Source organism: Osmia lignaria, chromosome 3 (genome assembly GCF_051020975.1).
Source record: "Osmia lignaria lignaria isolate PbOS001 chromosome 3, iyOsmLign1, whole genome shotgun sequence".
Taxonomy (NCBI): domain Eukaryota; kingdom Metazoa; phylum Arthropoda; class Insecta; order Hymenoptera; family Megachilidae; genus Osmia; species Osmia lignaria.
Genome location: NC_135034.1, coordinates 5,690,469 through 5,707,262, shown reverse-complemented (window position 1 = coordinate 5,707,262; position 16,794 = coordinate 5,690,469). Strand labels below are relative to the sequence as shown.

Here is a 16,794-nt window from a genome sequence, read left to right as displayed (position 1 = left end):
GGGTTTATGAATAATCGTAGTCCCGAAACCGCGCATTGATCATCATTATTCCAAGGTTCTTTTTAAAAGGTTATTTAAAGCGACGGTAGCCCGTGTGTTACAACAATTGATACGCGCGTAGTAAATTACTTCTTAAAGGGTGGCGAACACCTGCGCGGATCCATGCATAAACGTTGCCCCGATAAGATCGGAAGGTTCATCTTCGCGGCAATGTGCTACGAGTAATTCAGCTGTTTCTTTCTTTACGATTTCAGTTGTACTTCATTTCCTTTTTAATTTCCATAAATTACTAGGTGAAACGCGCGTACGCGTGCTGCAACGCGTTGCATCGGTCCCGGTCGAATCGAGGGAGAGAAGAAAAAGAAGAAATTACAAATCGAGGCCAAGCCACTCGATTATCCTAATGAAAATACTTTCACAATTTCCACGAGTAATATCGTGAAATATTGTCGCGTTAACAGGCTCGATTGGTGTCGAAGATTATGTTATCGACGCGAAACCGTGGAAAATAATCACGTAGTGGAAATCAAGGAAAGCCTGCCAATCGTGGATCGTCAGCGGGTATATAAAATATAAGCGACGATGAAATTTTACGTTGAAGATCGGTAAACATGTGATTTCACCTCGAGGAACAACTTCTCGCGTGTTCGTGTGCATTATGTAATATACCGATGGTAAGATCAAAAGTTCGCTGAGATACGCGGGACGAGTTGGGTCGTCTGTAATAGATAGAAAGATTACGTTCGCGATTGGCACCGGGGATAACATTTTCTCCTCGCGGCGAGCGAGATTAGCGCAAAATTACAGAGGCCAGAACAGAGACGTGCCTGGAAGATCCGCGAGGATGGAACACGTTTCTATCGAACATTTTACGAAAATCGTACATTGTAGCAGCGTAAAAACGCAGAAATTTTGCATCTTCCTTCGCGATCATAGAAATTGTCAAAGATTTTATTAATCCCTAGGGACGCCCCGAACGATGCCCATTTTCTGGGTAAACGGACGTTTACGACGCGTCTTTTCGACGATAATTTTCTCGGTACATTAGACCAGTTAGCGATTCATTGTCGAGAAAGCCGCGTTAAAATCGTTTATTCGCAGAGCTTCAGGCATCGAAAAGTTACAGAAGGCCGGTGTAAGCCGTGTGACAAATCGACGACCGTTAGTCAGACAAATGCAGGAACCCGTGGCCGTTCGAATCGAAAATTTGCAATCCTTTATTTAGTCAACAAGCTGGAGGGACACCCGGTTCCTCCTTTTGTCGCGACACCCTCCATTAGCCCTAACAACCCTTAAGGCGAGTTCACAGTTCTTCTCCCCGGAGAATTTTCTCGGTCGAATTTCACGATCTACCAGCGATTCGCAACGCACGATGACCGTACCGAAGGAGTTTGCCTTTTCTTTTTTTTTTTTCGTTCTTTCAAACCTATTTTCGAACAGTCATATTTCTGAAATATTATACTCGTCGTTATTCAAGAGACAGAAATACGTGGTAATCGTCGGAGACAGAGGAACGTTGGTCAGGTTTCTAGTAAAGAGGCGAGGACGAGCGTGCCGGTTTCAACCCGGGCGACGATCTCTCTCCGTATCACGATTTCACGTTTACATACATTCGTGTGCCTCGTCGAGGGATCACCTGAAGTGATCGTACTGGCCTGATCGTGTTACGGGGATCCCCGTCCCTTCCAGTTCGTTCGGCCAGATTTCTTGCATGATCGCACCCGAATTCGTCCGTCCCAGGACATGTGGACACCTTCCACGTCCATTCACTTTCGGCTACGATCTACATATTAATGATTCTCGTTAATTGATCGACGCTGACGCGTAATCGAGCCTCGAATTACAACCGCGCATGGATCCTTCCCTCGGTCGACGAGTTACCGTCGCGTCGTGCAACAAAGTCTTGGAAGGTTGCATTTTTCCGGTAAAAAAGGATGCTCGGTTTGTTTTTTCCTTGCGGTTTAAGCTGGATATTCAATAAGGTTGTCGCCAGGGCGGTGCAAACATTTTTCTCCCAGATTCCACGTAATCCAAGGATTTCCGAAGGCAGCAGAGGGCACGACGTGGAAGCCTCTTACGGAGTTCCACGGGTTCATCCTATCGGAAGAGATACCGCGGACCTCCCACGTTGGAAATACGATACGCGAGCCCGGGTGACGATCCCGATCACTAATTGACCGTACCGGCCACGGCGATGATCTTTAAAAACACCCATCGGATCGTAATTGTCCGAGACGTGGGACACCGGTATCATCCTAATTTAATAAGCTACGCTAGCTCCGCGTCTAATCTTTATCCTAGAAGTGTCTCCTGAACGAGAGTAAAAGGTATTTTTGTCTAGCCGGGTGTAATCGGGTATCTCGTAAATCAACAGCTCTAGTGCAAACAGAAAGTTGCCAAGATTTGATAGCACACGAACCGAAGAGAAACGTTTTCGACCTTTGTCGGCGAGAATATTTCAGTAGCAATCATATCGGTAATTCGCCGGCTGATTGTCCCTGACCGCAGACCGATCCACGACCGGGCATCGTTCCTTATTTTATTCCCTCCTTATTTGGTCAAACGTGAACTCTAACGGAGCCAGGATCTGGCCGCATCGCGAAGGTGTATCCTCAGACGGGGGTTGTGGTAGGGAAAAGGATGAAGTTCAAAGGATCAGCATAAACGATCCAATCAGTCGAGTAATTCGACGTGATTGCGTGGTATTCGCGAATGACGGCCCGTTCTGCTACCGTGTTGAATATCGTCTTAGAAAACAATCGTCGAATTCCTATCGATCCAAAGAAACGACTGACCAAATGCTTGTTCGTATTCGGGTTCGTTCCCACGCCAAACGGTCATCGATGATTAAAGTTGCAAATGAATAATAAAAAAACGTCGAGAGAAAATTAACGCAATCGAACTAAAAGAGGAAATTAACTAGCAACGACACGATATGAATCTAAGGAATACACGTACTGTGTTTCACTGGTATTTCAACGGAGGCAATTTTCCACTACACGACAATGGGAATGCGCGGTTCGAAGATGACGATAAGAGTAATGGCACGACGAGGCTGCCTTCTTACTGTCATTATCGTTGCTGCTTTATTATCGCTGGGTAGTCAGCTCGTTATTGCTGGCCGTTAAACGAGAGCAAAGGACTATAACGAAGCGGCATCGGGTACGAGCAACAGCCTGAAACTCTCGCTGCCGTGAATTAACGCGAGCATAAATTCCCATAGACACCTCCTTAATCGGTGTGTTCCTCTCCACACCTGTCCCCCTCGTACCTTCACGTCCGACCTCCGGATTATACATACGCGTTCAAGATACCATGAAGACGTTGCTGACAATACGCCTAATGTATGATACAGTAACTGATACAGTTATCTGTTCTTAATTGTTTACCGTTCGCGAGCATGTACATATCTACCTGTCGTAGGTGATGCTAGATTTTTCCATCGATAACGCGGGAAAGAGCGGTACAATGCTGTTCAGAGGTCATCGAGCGTTTGCTAAAGCAACCTTTAGCTTCGACCTTGATGCTATAATTGCGGAAAATTTATTAACCGAATTGGTCATAGTCTCGATAGACGAAAGGGTTAATTAATGCGCCATTGGTGTTAACACGTTGAAAATGACATCGATAATTTAAAGTAAAATCGTTTCAATTCTATCGATAATGATTGTCGTCGCAGCGAGTTCATCGACCGAACGGAGCGAGAAATTAACGCGGCCTTTTGGGTCGTCGCGAGTTTAAGCGCGGAAACCCCGCGGGCACGCAGAAGTATTCGCCCTGATGGTGGTTGTAGATGGATTCGCGGCAAAGTCGGTGCGGAACGACGGCAATTAATAGCGGGTGCCTATAGGGTGCCTGCGGAAGTGAAAATAAAACGGCACGAAGCTCGCCCCTTTGGCGGCACTACGGCGGCGAGTCATTAAGCGGACGGGGTGAGGGGAAGAAAAAAAAGAAGGGGAAGGCATTGTATAATATCTCGTGCGTTACCGCGAGACCGAATGCATGTGCACGCGTACACCGCACTGCATTTTCTCTCCTGCAACGGCACGAGCCGAATAAGAAATTCTAGTTCTATCCATTTTCTAGTTCCAACCCTTATTCTTTGATAAACTTGCAAACGATCTTCTGTGAAAATGAAACTAAAATTATACGCCGGATTGTACGACCATATCCAAATGTTGTTCGCGACGCTTCGGTTAATGAACGAAAGGAATCATCCTTTGGTTGGGCCGAAAATTAATTTTCATATGGTGTCGGGAATGTTGATTTGACAGGCGATCCAAGACGAATCGGTCGGAAACGATCCAAGCACGTAGCGCGGACGAAATCGTGGACTGATCAGCTGCGATCACGCAGCCGAGCAACGAAGGTAAGGCAAGGCAGCCTCGCTTAATGAAGGTAATTAAGTTTTTCTGCATCTCGAAGTCACCACCGCCGCGCGGTTGATGGATGCTTTGGCCGATCTACACGTAAGTGGTAGCATGCAAGGGAGCAGAGGGGGCCAAATAGACCGAGAAGACGAATGAAAAATTAGCTGTTCGAGGGCGCGTTTTTGCCGCGACCCTTCGTCACTCCCGGCGATTTTATTCCCGCCTAAGGTGTATCGCGCGTCGATGCACTCGTTACTACTCGGAACGAAACGACCCGCTCCTAATCCGATAAATTACGCTTTACGTCCCAGACATCGGCGGATTTAAACACCACGCGATTCCAATTTTATACGACCTGAAATTATGACGAATACTTCTTACCTACATTCCCGACGGGGAGGATCGTTCTCTCAATGGACCTCGATAATTCAAGCTTTGTGCAACTTTTTAAATTATCGCATATTTATTCCACAACATGTTGCCTGGTTTCTTCTTTAAATCGTACTCTCCCAAAGAGTACCCTCTATTTTTTTTTTTCAATTAATCACCTCATCAATTAAAAAACATTTGGTAGGTAATGAATAATTTAGAACACGGTAAAACGAGACTCTAAAGCGACGTGATTCCAACGTCCGAGATGTAATCAGTAAATCGATGGAATTCGCAATGCGCAATACCACTCTAAGATCTCATTCAACGATAGATTAAAACCGATTACCAAGATTGAGGACTGAAATGGACCGTATATACGCTAACAGAGAGGAGAAACGATCGAGTACGAAGTGGGTTCCCGGAATTCTTGTTACTCGATTACGTGATTAGTCAGGAACCAGTGGTAACAAGAGAAAAAAAGATGATTTCTCTGTTTACCCGCACGTTCCACGAGTATCCTTTCGGCGGGTTGGTAGACGCGGGATTCAGAAGCCCGAGTAACGCGAGTGCACGTTCACGCGGATACGTGTCGGTATGCAGATCGTTGGTATTTTATCAATCAGCCGGAGCCAGGGGAGATGCTAAGATATAGATACCACTTGGACCTGTTGCCTCTGTCTCAAGATACTCCTCGAGGCATGCACCCCTACAGATACCAAGGATCCGTCCGGAAGATCGGCGACGCATGGTACTTATTGTTAAATCTGGATAGTGGAGAGTTTAAGTTCTACCGAATCGACGAATTCGTCGATGGTAACGAACTAACGGGTAGACGAAGGGACCGGTTAAAGACGGAATGCGGTCTCGCCGCAACGGAGAGTTTGTAATCGATCAGCCAAACGATTCTCTTACAAACTTATGTAATGTAGCAAACGAATCAGAGACAAGTACATCGATCACGAGTCTAATTTCAATATTACAAAGAGCGCAGTTAAATTAATTTAGACTACAGCGTTAATTCCTGTCATCGGAGATACTGCAATCGATCGGAAATCAAGCCTGCTCGATTTGCGCAATCCTCGAAGGCTAAATCGAGCGGTGATACGGAGCGAGACGCAGAAGCAATCGGCTATCGTTCGAATATTCACCTCCTTTTCTTCGTTACTCTTTGCCGATCGCGATTACCTTCTCTCCTTCGGGCGCTTTACAGCTCGGACACGGCCCTGGCCACACGTTACGGGCTTCAAACCACAGAGCCTAACGTTCCCATATGTATCATATGTTCTGTCCTACCGTACACCGTCACGCGCACGCACACGCACGCACGCGTGTCAATTCTCACGCACTCGTGCACGCACATCGTCCACTTAAGTCCTCTCACGGAGAGAGAGAGAATAAAAAAAAAGGGAAACGTCAATTCGAGATTCACCTGCGCCAGAAAAATCAAACTCATTCCGATAGGAATTTGCGCCCGCAGAAAGGGTCGAAACGCTAAAATGACTTTGCCCTTTGTTCGTTACTTTCCAATTAGATGGACTGTAATATTAAGGAATGAAATTTAATGAATCAATAAAATTAGAAACACCGTGCCAGTTTGTATGATGAAGAGGGATAACGTAGCAGAGATACAGGAAACCATAGCGGGGACATACTTTAACTGTTACAGAACAGGCTGCGGTCATTGCGGCGTTATATTCGTTTACTTTACGTTAATCATGGCGTTTTATGGTAATTCAATAGCGTCTTTCCCGTGCGTCCGTCCTCCCCTTCTGTCTACCGGATTAGTTCACAGTCTTTCATTCTGCAATCGATCCTACATCGTCGATACGATTCCCGGGCGCAACGAGGATCGTGCACGGCTGGTAATCCGATCGATCGATCGATCCATCGATCGGTTGTCGTTGTTGCCCCCGGCTAACTCCATGGCTCGTCGATCAAACCTTGTCCCCATGTAAGGAGAACCGATTTGTTCTTTAATAATCCCCTCGTCGTTGGTGCTTAATTAATGCCTCTCGTAATTAGCCGTTCTAGGAGAAGCTAATCACTCCTGTTTCTCTTTTTATTAATAATCCTCGGTTGCAACGATTAACCGGTTCTTCTATGCACTCTTTCACCAGAGTTTATCGTGTCTCCTTATATACTTGATCTCGGTTCTATTTAACCGTTTACGATACCAATGATTTACGGCCCGTTAGAAATATCATAGATCCTGCCTTTCTTCTACATCACAGATTTAAGAATTTTCCTCGATAGTCGATCAGTGGGATAATTGTGAAAATTGAACGAATTTCAAACTCTTTCCTCTGAAAGTTCCATCACTGTGACCTAGCTAGATCGCATCGTTCAAAGGGTTAAACATCCAAGGTTTCCGAGCTCGATAAATTCAGGATCGAAGTGGGGAGAGCATTAAGAACACCGATCCATTACGAGTAATCACTTCTGACAGTATTCGTGGCGGACAAAAGTCATTGCTCCTCGAAGGACTGGCCGAAGAGGTTTTCTTGAATATTTTTCGACACATAATACTCTGGGCGGTTAGCTCCGTGCTCGCTCCATCAACTTCGATCAAATCGTACGAGCAAGACGAAGAGAAAGAGAGAGGTTCTCTCGAGGGACTCGATAATAAGCTTAGACATCATCTCTTCGGAACGAGGAGGAAGAGATGGGACAGAGAAGTTTTGCGGTTAACTTGCATTCAAATGTTTATGATATCATTTCGAAGAACTTTGATCCATTCGTAAATTCCAGGTGGAAAAATTCGATTCGAATAAGATGAGAATCAGAATTGACGAAGAATTGTTACTTTTCATCCAAATCTATAAGTCGTCGTGATTTCGTGGACGGTCAACTATGGTCGTTTCTTACCGAACAAACGAAATGCAAAAGAAAATCAATGGGACGAAGAAGAAGAGGAAGAAGGATAGGAAGAAAATGAAAGAGGAAAGGAGGAAGCGAATGATATTTTTGTGGTAGCGCAAAGTTAAGGCCGTGGCCGCAGAGCAAACGTCGGTCGGCCGCAATCTTCGGTCAATTTCCGAGCAAGAGGCAAGCAATCTTACTGTGCAAACAAAAAGGTGGCCACTGTGGGGTTATCTTTCGCGAAAGAAACAAAACGAAGCCAGATGCAGAGAATCCACTGATCGACCCTTTGTCGGTGGCCCCTTCGGTCGAGGGATGTTTCAGTGGCAATCGCATCGATAATTTCGTTTCGTTTCTCGACTACCGTACGCTGCTTGTAAATGCAATCCTAGTAACCTCTTCCTCGTCGGAATTTTTTCAAAATCATCGAACACTACTCTGTACAGCCTATGCTGCATCGTTCAATGGAATTTTCATTCGTTGCAATCACCTAAGATAATGTAACCGCGCTTTTTGCCGTGAGAACGTATCGATACAATGATTTCTATTCGACGAAAGAACTCGTAACTTCTTCATTTCTACCATTCGTACTAATATTTTCAATTACTATGTACGTTATTGAAATTATTCATTGCCAATCGAACGAATATTGACAGAGAAATACATTGTTAGTAAAAACAACATCGATCGCTCGACGCGAGTAAATTACCATAGCGCCCTCCCCCATCCCTTTCCTGGTAATCAGTTTTCCATCACGACTCAATTACCAGCCGATCTAATTAATGTTTCAGAATTTTTCTTATCGAAAGCAGATGATTCTGTGAGAGTCCAGGGTTAAGACATCGGTCGATCGATCTTTCCTTGCGCCGGTGGAAACAAATGAGCTCCGGACAGCCGAGGTTCGAAGCGGCCCTTTTGAGGCCCTTTGATGCCCGGCAGCTCTTGGGTCAGGCTAACGCCATTCACGGTAGCCGTTCAGTCTCCTCTGACCCCGACACTTTTCTTATTTTTCTTTCACCCGATTCTTTTGCTCCTTTTTCCAAAGACCACAGGCCTGATTCCCTACTGGAACACCGTAATGAACCTAGCGGAATGGACAATGGTCCTTCCACGTCCGATGCTTGATGCCTCGCCACCAGAAAGGGTTAATAACGATCCTTCGTGATCATTAGTAAATTACCCTTTACCACCTCTACCGCGTTACAGTCTACGAATTTTCGCCAAATTTTTCGACTAAGCAATTAATTTTCTTCACCGTTCAAAGTAATTTTAAACCATCGCCGTTCGATGATGATTAAAAATCGCGTACAGTTCCACGACCGGTCCCAAAGCGGTGCAATTAAAATCACAATTGCGGTCAATCGCGGCGTAAACAAAGGAGAGAAGGAGCAGCAAATTGCAAGAATGGCGTTTGCCTCGGAGCCCATTGTCGATGGTAATATTGATTAATTACAATGTAGAAAGTGGCGGCGTGTCAAGCGGACAGACACCTTCGGCGATCGTCCGCAATCATCAAGCCTTCCATTAACAACAAAGAAGTGTACCGTGCCTCAAACTTTTTGGCTCAAACAAAATTATACCTCTACCATTTTTTTCAACTGATATAAACATCTGTGAGAATTAGTTTTCACGGTTATAACGAGAACGATTCTAACAGCTGAACATCATTTTCTACGGATAATAAGATTCTCAAGTTTAATTTTTTCCGGAACAGATGTAAAAAAAAAAAAAAAAACAGGTAATCGATAATGATGATAGTATGGATTATACACCCCATAAGCGGGCTAAAGAGTGCACGGTCTTAAATCCCCTTTAAAAGGATAATAGAAAAGTTATCGGTAGCGGTACAATAGCAGAGGGTGTCTGTAATTAATAGTCTTTCCAGGGAGACCGACATTTCAACCTATACCTTCATTGGCGTAACACACCAGGCAGATTTATCGTTTCTATCGATACATTTTTATCGAATATTCATGAATTTATAATCAAAAAAATATCGCTTTCATTTCCTTCTTTAACACTCTGACCACCGTGTTACTCGAATTTAGATGAAACACACATTTATACAAAATTCTATCGCATATTTTATGTTAACAAATGTAACGTGGCAGTTGAAGTGCACTTTTTTCAATTAAGCATCAATAACAAAAATATCATTTACTACTAGCAAAAGCAAAATAAGTGATGCAGAAGCACTACAAATACCCTTTAGAATCGGAAAGTGGAAGGTCCTTTCTCAGTTCAACCTCCTACCCTTTCTGATCCGAAAGGGTAATTAATTAAGTTTGACTTACCGCATGAATTACAGGGGCTCGAAGTCAATTAATTAATTGTAACTTAGTCCACCCTCGCGAAGCGTGCCTCTAAGGGGATTTTGTCACCTTTTAAAAGCTGTTACGAAGACTCCGGCCTTTCAGCGATGAAATGAATATCCTTCGGCCCTGTAATCAATTTAAAGAACTATTAGAAACGAAAAGGTTATATTTTAGCGAAGGCGAATATTAGGATTTTCATTTAAAAAATAACGTTTCGCTTGTTAGAATGGTAAACCACGTGAAAAGAATACGAAGACCGATAGGAGTAGGGGTGGTTAGAGAATAAGCGGGAATAAAAGAAACCCGGCAAGAGTAATGTCTGGGGAAGCAGTTAAATTCGTTGCATGTGTGCCCTCAAAAGATTTCTACTCGTCCCTACACCCTTTTGTTTCCACGTTAGCTAAGCTTTTGTTTCGGTTATACGACCGAGAATACCGCCAGCCACGGCCCAATAAAACGAAAAACAGTGCCCCCCATTTACAATGCCACGAATTTGCATAATTTCGCGTAATCTCCACCATTTTCCCTCTTCTCGAATCTCCTCGCTTTTCTTTGCCAAGAAAGAGTCGACTAAATTAATTTACCGAGGTTAAGTCGTTTTTCTTAAACACGCATTCTTTTCTCGCACTTTGGCGACAATCACTAATATCTTTCACTCAGATTTTCTACTTATGTAACGGTTATTGTAAAAATTTCGTTCGAAAAACAAAATGGCGGCTATACCTGACGCCGGTGGCGGGAATGTTCATTGCTCCGATAACCTCTTCAATCGACAATGCGATATCATGACCACTCGTATGTCGAAGATAACCTAAAAGATTCGATACATACGTAGCATCAAAAATATCGATTAGAATGCATCTGAAAATTACATACCATGTTAAACTACTTCATCGAACGACAGTTCAAACATCGGTCGAGCATACTTGCTATCGGCAGGAAAGAAGGAGCAAAATGGGGGTCCGGATAACTTTCGCAGCTCGGCAAGGCAACCAGGGCAATAATGGCGAACGGAACTGCTGGCGAGATGAATTCGAATGATTAAGAACGATTGGATTGTAGGTGCTCGCTTCAATTATGAGCAAGACACGCCATTCCCTCGTTATACCGCACTACTCTCGACTACACACCGACGCGGACGCAGAGGCGCGAACTTTTAATACGTGTGAACGCTCCTTTGTTAGTAGCGTGACCAATGAGCACTGACGTTATTAATCAAACGTTCTAACATCTTTCTGTGTATTGTCGCACACACAGAACACGCGGGCACTTTATCGAATACGCGAACCTTTCTTCTCTCCCAATTATCGAGCAGCGCATTCTGGTGGACGTTAAATGTACTAATTTGTTTGACCAACCGAATCCTTTGCACGTGGTAAGTCAAAATATTCCCGCCAAAACTCGTGATCTCCAGGCGGAAAAATAAACGATGCAAACTGTTGAAAACGAGAATAGAAATTTCCTTTTTTGCTTGTTACCGCTCGTTTAAATCAGATACGAATCTTTCTCTACGAATTAATTATGGAAACGCTTCCGGCCCAGTGAAAGCGGAAGTAGCGTGTAAAAGAAAGCCTAATCAGTGTATATGTATAATGTACAGCACGAACAATTTCACGTGTAATTTTTTTTTTTCAACCTCGTATCCGTACATCGATCTATCGCAAGAGTTGCTTTTCTTTTTTAATTAGAATGATTTACGATGTCCAATTACGATGACTATCAATGGTATCCTGTGCGAGCCGGTAGCAAGCGTTTTTTGACTTACCGAGTAGAATCGAATCTACTTTTTTCGCCACAGTTCAATTCGCGGCGCAATGTTCGCGTAAGGTCGATTAATTAATCAAGCGTTTTCGTCGGCGTGACACGTTTCTCCCTTGAGATTCTCGTATATCTCGTTTGTGCCAACGTAATTAACGCGTCGGATTGTTCTCTGTATGATACAGTGCGGAAACGAGGTTATGTATGTGTTAGTACGATCGCCGGTCTCATGGACGTCTCGTGTCGATCGTATGTAAATCCAAAGCAATCTGGCGATCTCGGTGACAACGAGTAACGGTCGAGAAGCCTTAGGTGAGCCGAGGCGATCGAATTTCGACATCGACACGACTATACATCGCATAATGGCCATGCAGTTACAGGTGTGCCCAATCGTGATCGTTTCACTTTTTTTTTTTATTGCTCCTACCATCCAATACATACACTTCGATGTAACATAAGCTTCTTTCGTAAAGACTTTTATCATTTACTTACGATTTTAGGTGAACCCAGGGAGAGCCTAAGGACAACCTAACTACACTTCCTCCTAACCAAAGAACGTAAGTTGCACGCGATCTCACAACTACCTGAAATGTAAATTTCGAGCCGACCGGAAGTCATGCTTAACCACGCAAAATTTCCGGCTGTACGTTGAGAATACCGAGCAAAAATGTTGCAAATTGCCTATACATTTTTTTATCAGCTTTCGAATACCGTTCGTTAGAGGTTCGTGTATATGAATGATCGAAAGCGAGATAAACAACAACCTTCCATGAAACATTTTTATCACATCTCCGATCGAAAGTTGCAACAATGTTTAATGTACATAATTACCAATGACTTCTGTGCATCAGGTTCGATTGGCCATCTGTCGGCATGCGGGACGTTCGCGTGTTTACACGAAAGAACAGCAAAGAGGCAGTCACGTAAGAAGCGTAGAAGATTTAAAAACAGAGATCATCGGCGATAGAAAGAAGACACCTTGGTGCATCCATCTTCCAAGGATTAATTAGGACCTCCCCGATTCCGGTGAGTTATCAATTTGCATGTTGAACATAGTTAATACGCTGGTCGTACGATTATATCGAATCGTTCCGCGCCTAATTAATACAAACAACCTCGGTATCGTACGTTGGAAAAAAGAAATCGATGAACAGCAATATATCGTTTAACGAATCGATGACGCTACCGGTCGCGATAAAAACGACAGTTTGGAAAAAAGGCGAGAAAAAGGGCTGCGACGACGAGAGGGGAAGGGGAAGGATGCTTGAAAATTATTCCGATATGAAACTCATCGCGCGGCGTATCGCGTCAAAGGAGCCAATTTAAAACAGCCCTTTCCAAGATTATCAGCGCGTCGTTGCGGTGGGATTAATATATAAAAAAGACGAGCACGGCGAAACAAGGGAAGGGTGAAACGAACAAGAGGGAGAAAGAGAGAGAAAGAGAGAGGGCAAGTGCACAGGATTGGTAAACTTCTCGGTAATTTGTTCGTCAGTCGCTTTGAACCTCTTTTAACCGACTACTGTTCCCTTCCACGCTTTCTTTTTTATTCCTCTTTTTCACCCACCTTTTCCCTTGCACGTTTCGTTTGGAAAAGGAAATTATTGCAAAGTTGAACGGAAAGAAGAAGGTAGAGGGTTGGTGGATAGGGTAGAAGGAAAAACTTTGTGATTAAAGGTGCTTCGGTTTGTTAAATTATTCCGTAAGAGACACAGAAGATAGCATTCAAGATTTTATCGCGATAAGTTCCCGAAGGTATTCCCTTCGCAATTATCGACGAACCTAATGAATTTACCCTTCCCCAATTCAACAACGATTCTTTGTAAATTTCAATCTCGTTCTCCCGTTGTTTAACAATATTCTAAATTTGTTATCATCGCTTACCGAACGTTAGGTAGCAAGCAGTGGCTCCATTTGTCGTTCATCGTCGCGAATGGAAGCATTTAATTCGTGGTTGGCGAGGGTGTCGTGGAAAGTTGAGCGTACCATTGACGAGTCTGTGAAACAAAAGAATAAGCGAAACAGACGGTACGATAAATTCAACGGTAGCCAATTAAGTCCGTAGAACAGTGTCGTTAAACTGCAACTCGTTAGCGCTAAAATGTCGCTCGTCGAGCAGGTAGGACGGTCTAAAACGAGGAAACGTACGTGAAAAACGACAATTAGCGTGCGCTGCAACGTTATCGCGTCAGGAAACTGGCGGTAGTCGCGCGGCGATGAAATTGTTACATAAAATTTCGCAAACCGTGTATTCTTGCGACAATGAGTTTCTAGCTGTTCTTTTCATTCTCAAGCTTGCGCTAACAACAATAACTCGAACATTTATAAAAAATCTTGTGAAGATTATAAAAACGTAACTTATTGCTCGCTTCAACTCAAACTATTATTACTCGCGTTAATGGCATATTAAAATGAAAAAGAAAAAAAAAAAGAAGCTATAAAGTTATTTATAATTCAAGTCGTAACAACTCGGTTTAACGTTCGTGCATTTCTTTTATTGAATGAGTAACAACGCGGTTCGAGAATCACCTGTAGTTTCTTTTCTTCCTTAATTGATTCATATAATTACCGATCGCTATCGCTTTAAAAGGACCCCGATAAGCGCGGATAAAATGAATCAGCATCGGTGCACACGTGAAACTTAAACAACCGCGTACACACGCGTTCGAATTACAATTTCAATTCGGTGCATTACACGGCAACGGGAAGCTGTTCCAAGGAAACGGTAACTTATAATTTTCTCCGATCTTGATCGTCAAATTAAGGCCATCGTTACGTGTCGAGTGTACCGTGGCGGGCATAAATACCGAAAGATCGCGACTAATCAGCGCATTGTTCTATCCTTGTACTATGCGAGTCGCATCTTAGGCTTTATTCACACAATTAAGTTTTACTTAAACTTTAGATAAAATTAACACGAGATCACCATAATCGCTTATCAATTTCAAACGATTCAAAATTCATAATTTCGTTCGACTTTGATATAAACTATGGGGCGATTTTAATTCGCGCCTAAACAGTCGATTCTACTTTGAGCACCGAGAAAAGAAAAGAAAGTTCAGTCCTCTTCGCGATGGGTTTCTTTTTCAAGCGGATATTTCAAATACGAGGAAATGAAATTGCTTAGGTGGCTGCTCGTTTGTGAACCGGGAAGATGGTAAAATAAAGTAATTGTTGCTATTACCGTGATACCGTGTGTCGGTGAATTGCCGGTGTACGTACACGGTTATACATTATGTATTAACACGATTGTAGAGAGGAGTGTAGGTGTACAAGACAAGGATTCTCTCTTCTCGTCGAGGCTTGTGAGAATCCGGGCAATTACGTGGCTTAGCTCGCTACGGAATATCTGCCTTGTTTATAACGAATTAATTTAGATCTCTTAATTGCCATCGGTTAATTGTTCTGGAACGCGGAGTTCGCCCGTTCAAAGACACCCGGAATTCGTGAAATGGGATTGAGTTAGCTTTCACCGGCTTCTTCCACGCTTCCGTTCTCTCGAACCGCGATCGTTCATTACACTCTTGCGTGAATTCCAAGACTGTGGACTTATAAATTGACAAGGTAGACTCTTTAAACGGGGTCAAATTTGACGAATAAAATTATCGAATTAATTCTGATTACGACACGACATGGAAAATGCAATCGCAAGTCGCGTGTAATTATTTCAATTAAAAGTTAACGGTAATGTTTGGCGAGTGGCAAGGGTTAAAGGAGTCGGAGAATCGAGTAAAATTGCTAGACAGATAGACAAGTTAGATTTTATAAATTCCTCGGTCATTAGCGTGGCTCGAGGAAATGATAAAATTAAATGCGTGCTCGCGGCCGATTACAAACGCACATTATTCTCGCTTTCCTCCTGGGAAAGTTAAGGCATCGAGCGTGTTAATTATAATGAACGTTAAGTAACCGGTGTGCGCGCGGCCGTGCTATTATCGTTTGTACCGAGTAACAAAATCGCTCAGTCCCTGCATCGCATCGGGGAAAGCAGTTTACAGCTTGTTACTTATCGCGATGAAGTGCACTAATGCGGTAATGCACGTGAAATCCTATCGACCGGCAAATCTACCATGAATTGAACATAACGATGTTCGAAACGGTACAACGCGAAACGTCGTAACACACATTTTTCGCAATTTTTCGCTTTACTAAGATTGGTTCCTGCATTCACGCTTACCTTAGCACAATTTCCTTTTTCCACTACGGTATCTCAATAAATTTCTGCCGGTTGAAGGAACTGCTAAAAACGATAAATGGTAAAAGGAAAAATATAAAAGAACGCTTTACCATCTTTCGGATAAGTGAATTTTCCTTTGAAAAGTCATTACCTTTCTAATCGCTTTAATTCCGACGCCTCTTCGAATTTCACTCGTCGCTATTGCGGAAATAGTTTCCTCGTCTTCCGTTACTATGCTGAAAGAATTCTCTTCATTGTGTTCAGGATCGAGGGAATGCAGCGTGTCGGTGCATGAAACTTAATTGCACCGTTATTGGAATAATTAGAGTAATAAATACGTCCCTCCCGGCTAGAGGGTACTAGAGTGTTACTAAAGTAACAACGAATAGATCGAATCGATCGTGGAAATCGTATAATCTTGAATCACGATAGGAAAGAAACGGAACAAGATTTGAATTATAATATACGAGACGAGAATTAGACACGTACCGGGATGAATCTTTTTTTTTTTTTTTTTTACAAGCCATTTTCTCGTCGGATTACCACGACTAATTCGCATGACTACGGTTTCTGGGCTTCGATCTTCGTGTAGATGACGGATCGATGGCGATTCGACGCGTGAAATTCGAAAGCAACCAACGAAATACACGCGGTAATGACTGGGTAATAATCGAGACCGTGGCTCGCGTTGTAAACGATTCGAAAAAATCGTTAACTGGCCGGAAATCGGTAATCGGCTGGAATAATCGGTTCCTTTTATATCTGCTTACGTTTTTCTCTTCCTTTCGCGTCGCATTAGTCGCGGACACGCATTTTTCTACGTAAAAACGAAACACCAGAGGGTGGATGCCGGTAGAGGGTCGGCCCTTTTTCTCTTTAACCGAACTCGAGCTGCGCATATTCCCTCTGGTAACGAGAGAAACACCCCCTCCAGGGTCTATCC

The 16,794-nt window shown here is 43.4% G+C and overlaps 1 protein-coding gene across 2 annotated transcripts in view; it reads right to left on the bottom strand.

The window, feature by feature from the left end:
* Window positions 1-16,202, bottom strand: part of LOC117605242 (phosrestin-2) — a 117,059-nt gene extending 100,857 nt beyond the window's left edge. The window contains exons 1-3 of one of the 2 annotated variants that reach the window (XM_034326339.2): window positions 13,559-16,202; window positions 10,640-10,727; window positions 9,896-10,042 (exon numbers count right to left, since the gene is read on the bottom strand). The gene's annotated coding sequence lies outside the window, so the exon portion shown is untranslated. Of the gene's footprint in view, window positions 1-9,895; window positions 10,043-10,639; window positions 10,728-10,792; window positions 11,108-13,558 lie in introns of those variants that run through there. The other variant, XM_034326340.2, reaches the window with a different exon arrangement.
* Between the last annotated feature and the right edge of the window lie 592 nt (window positions 16,203-16,794).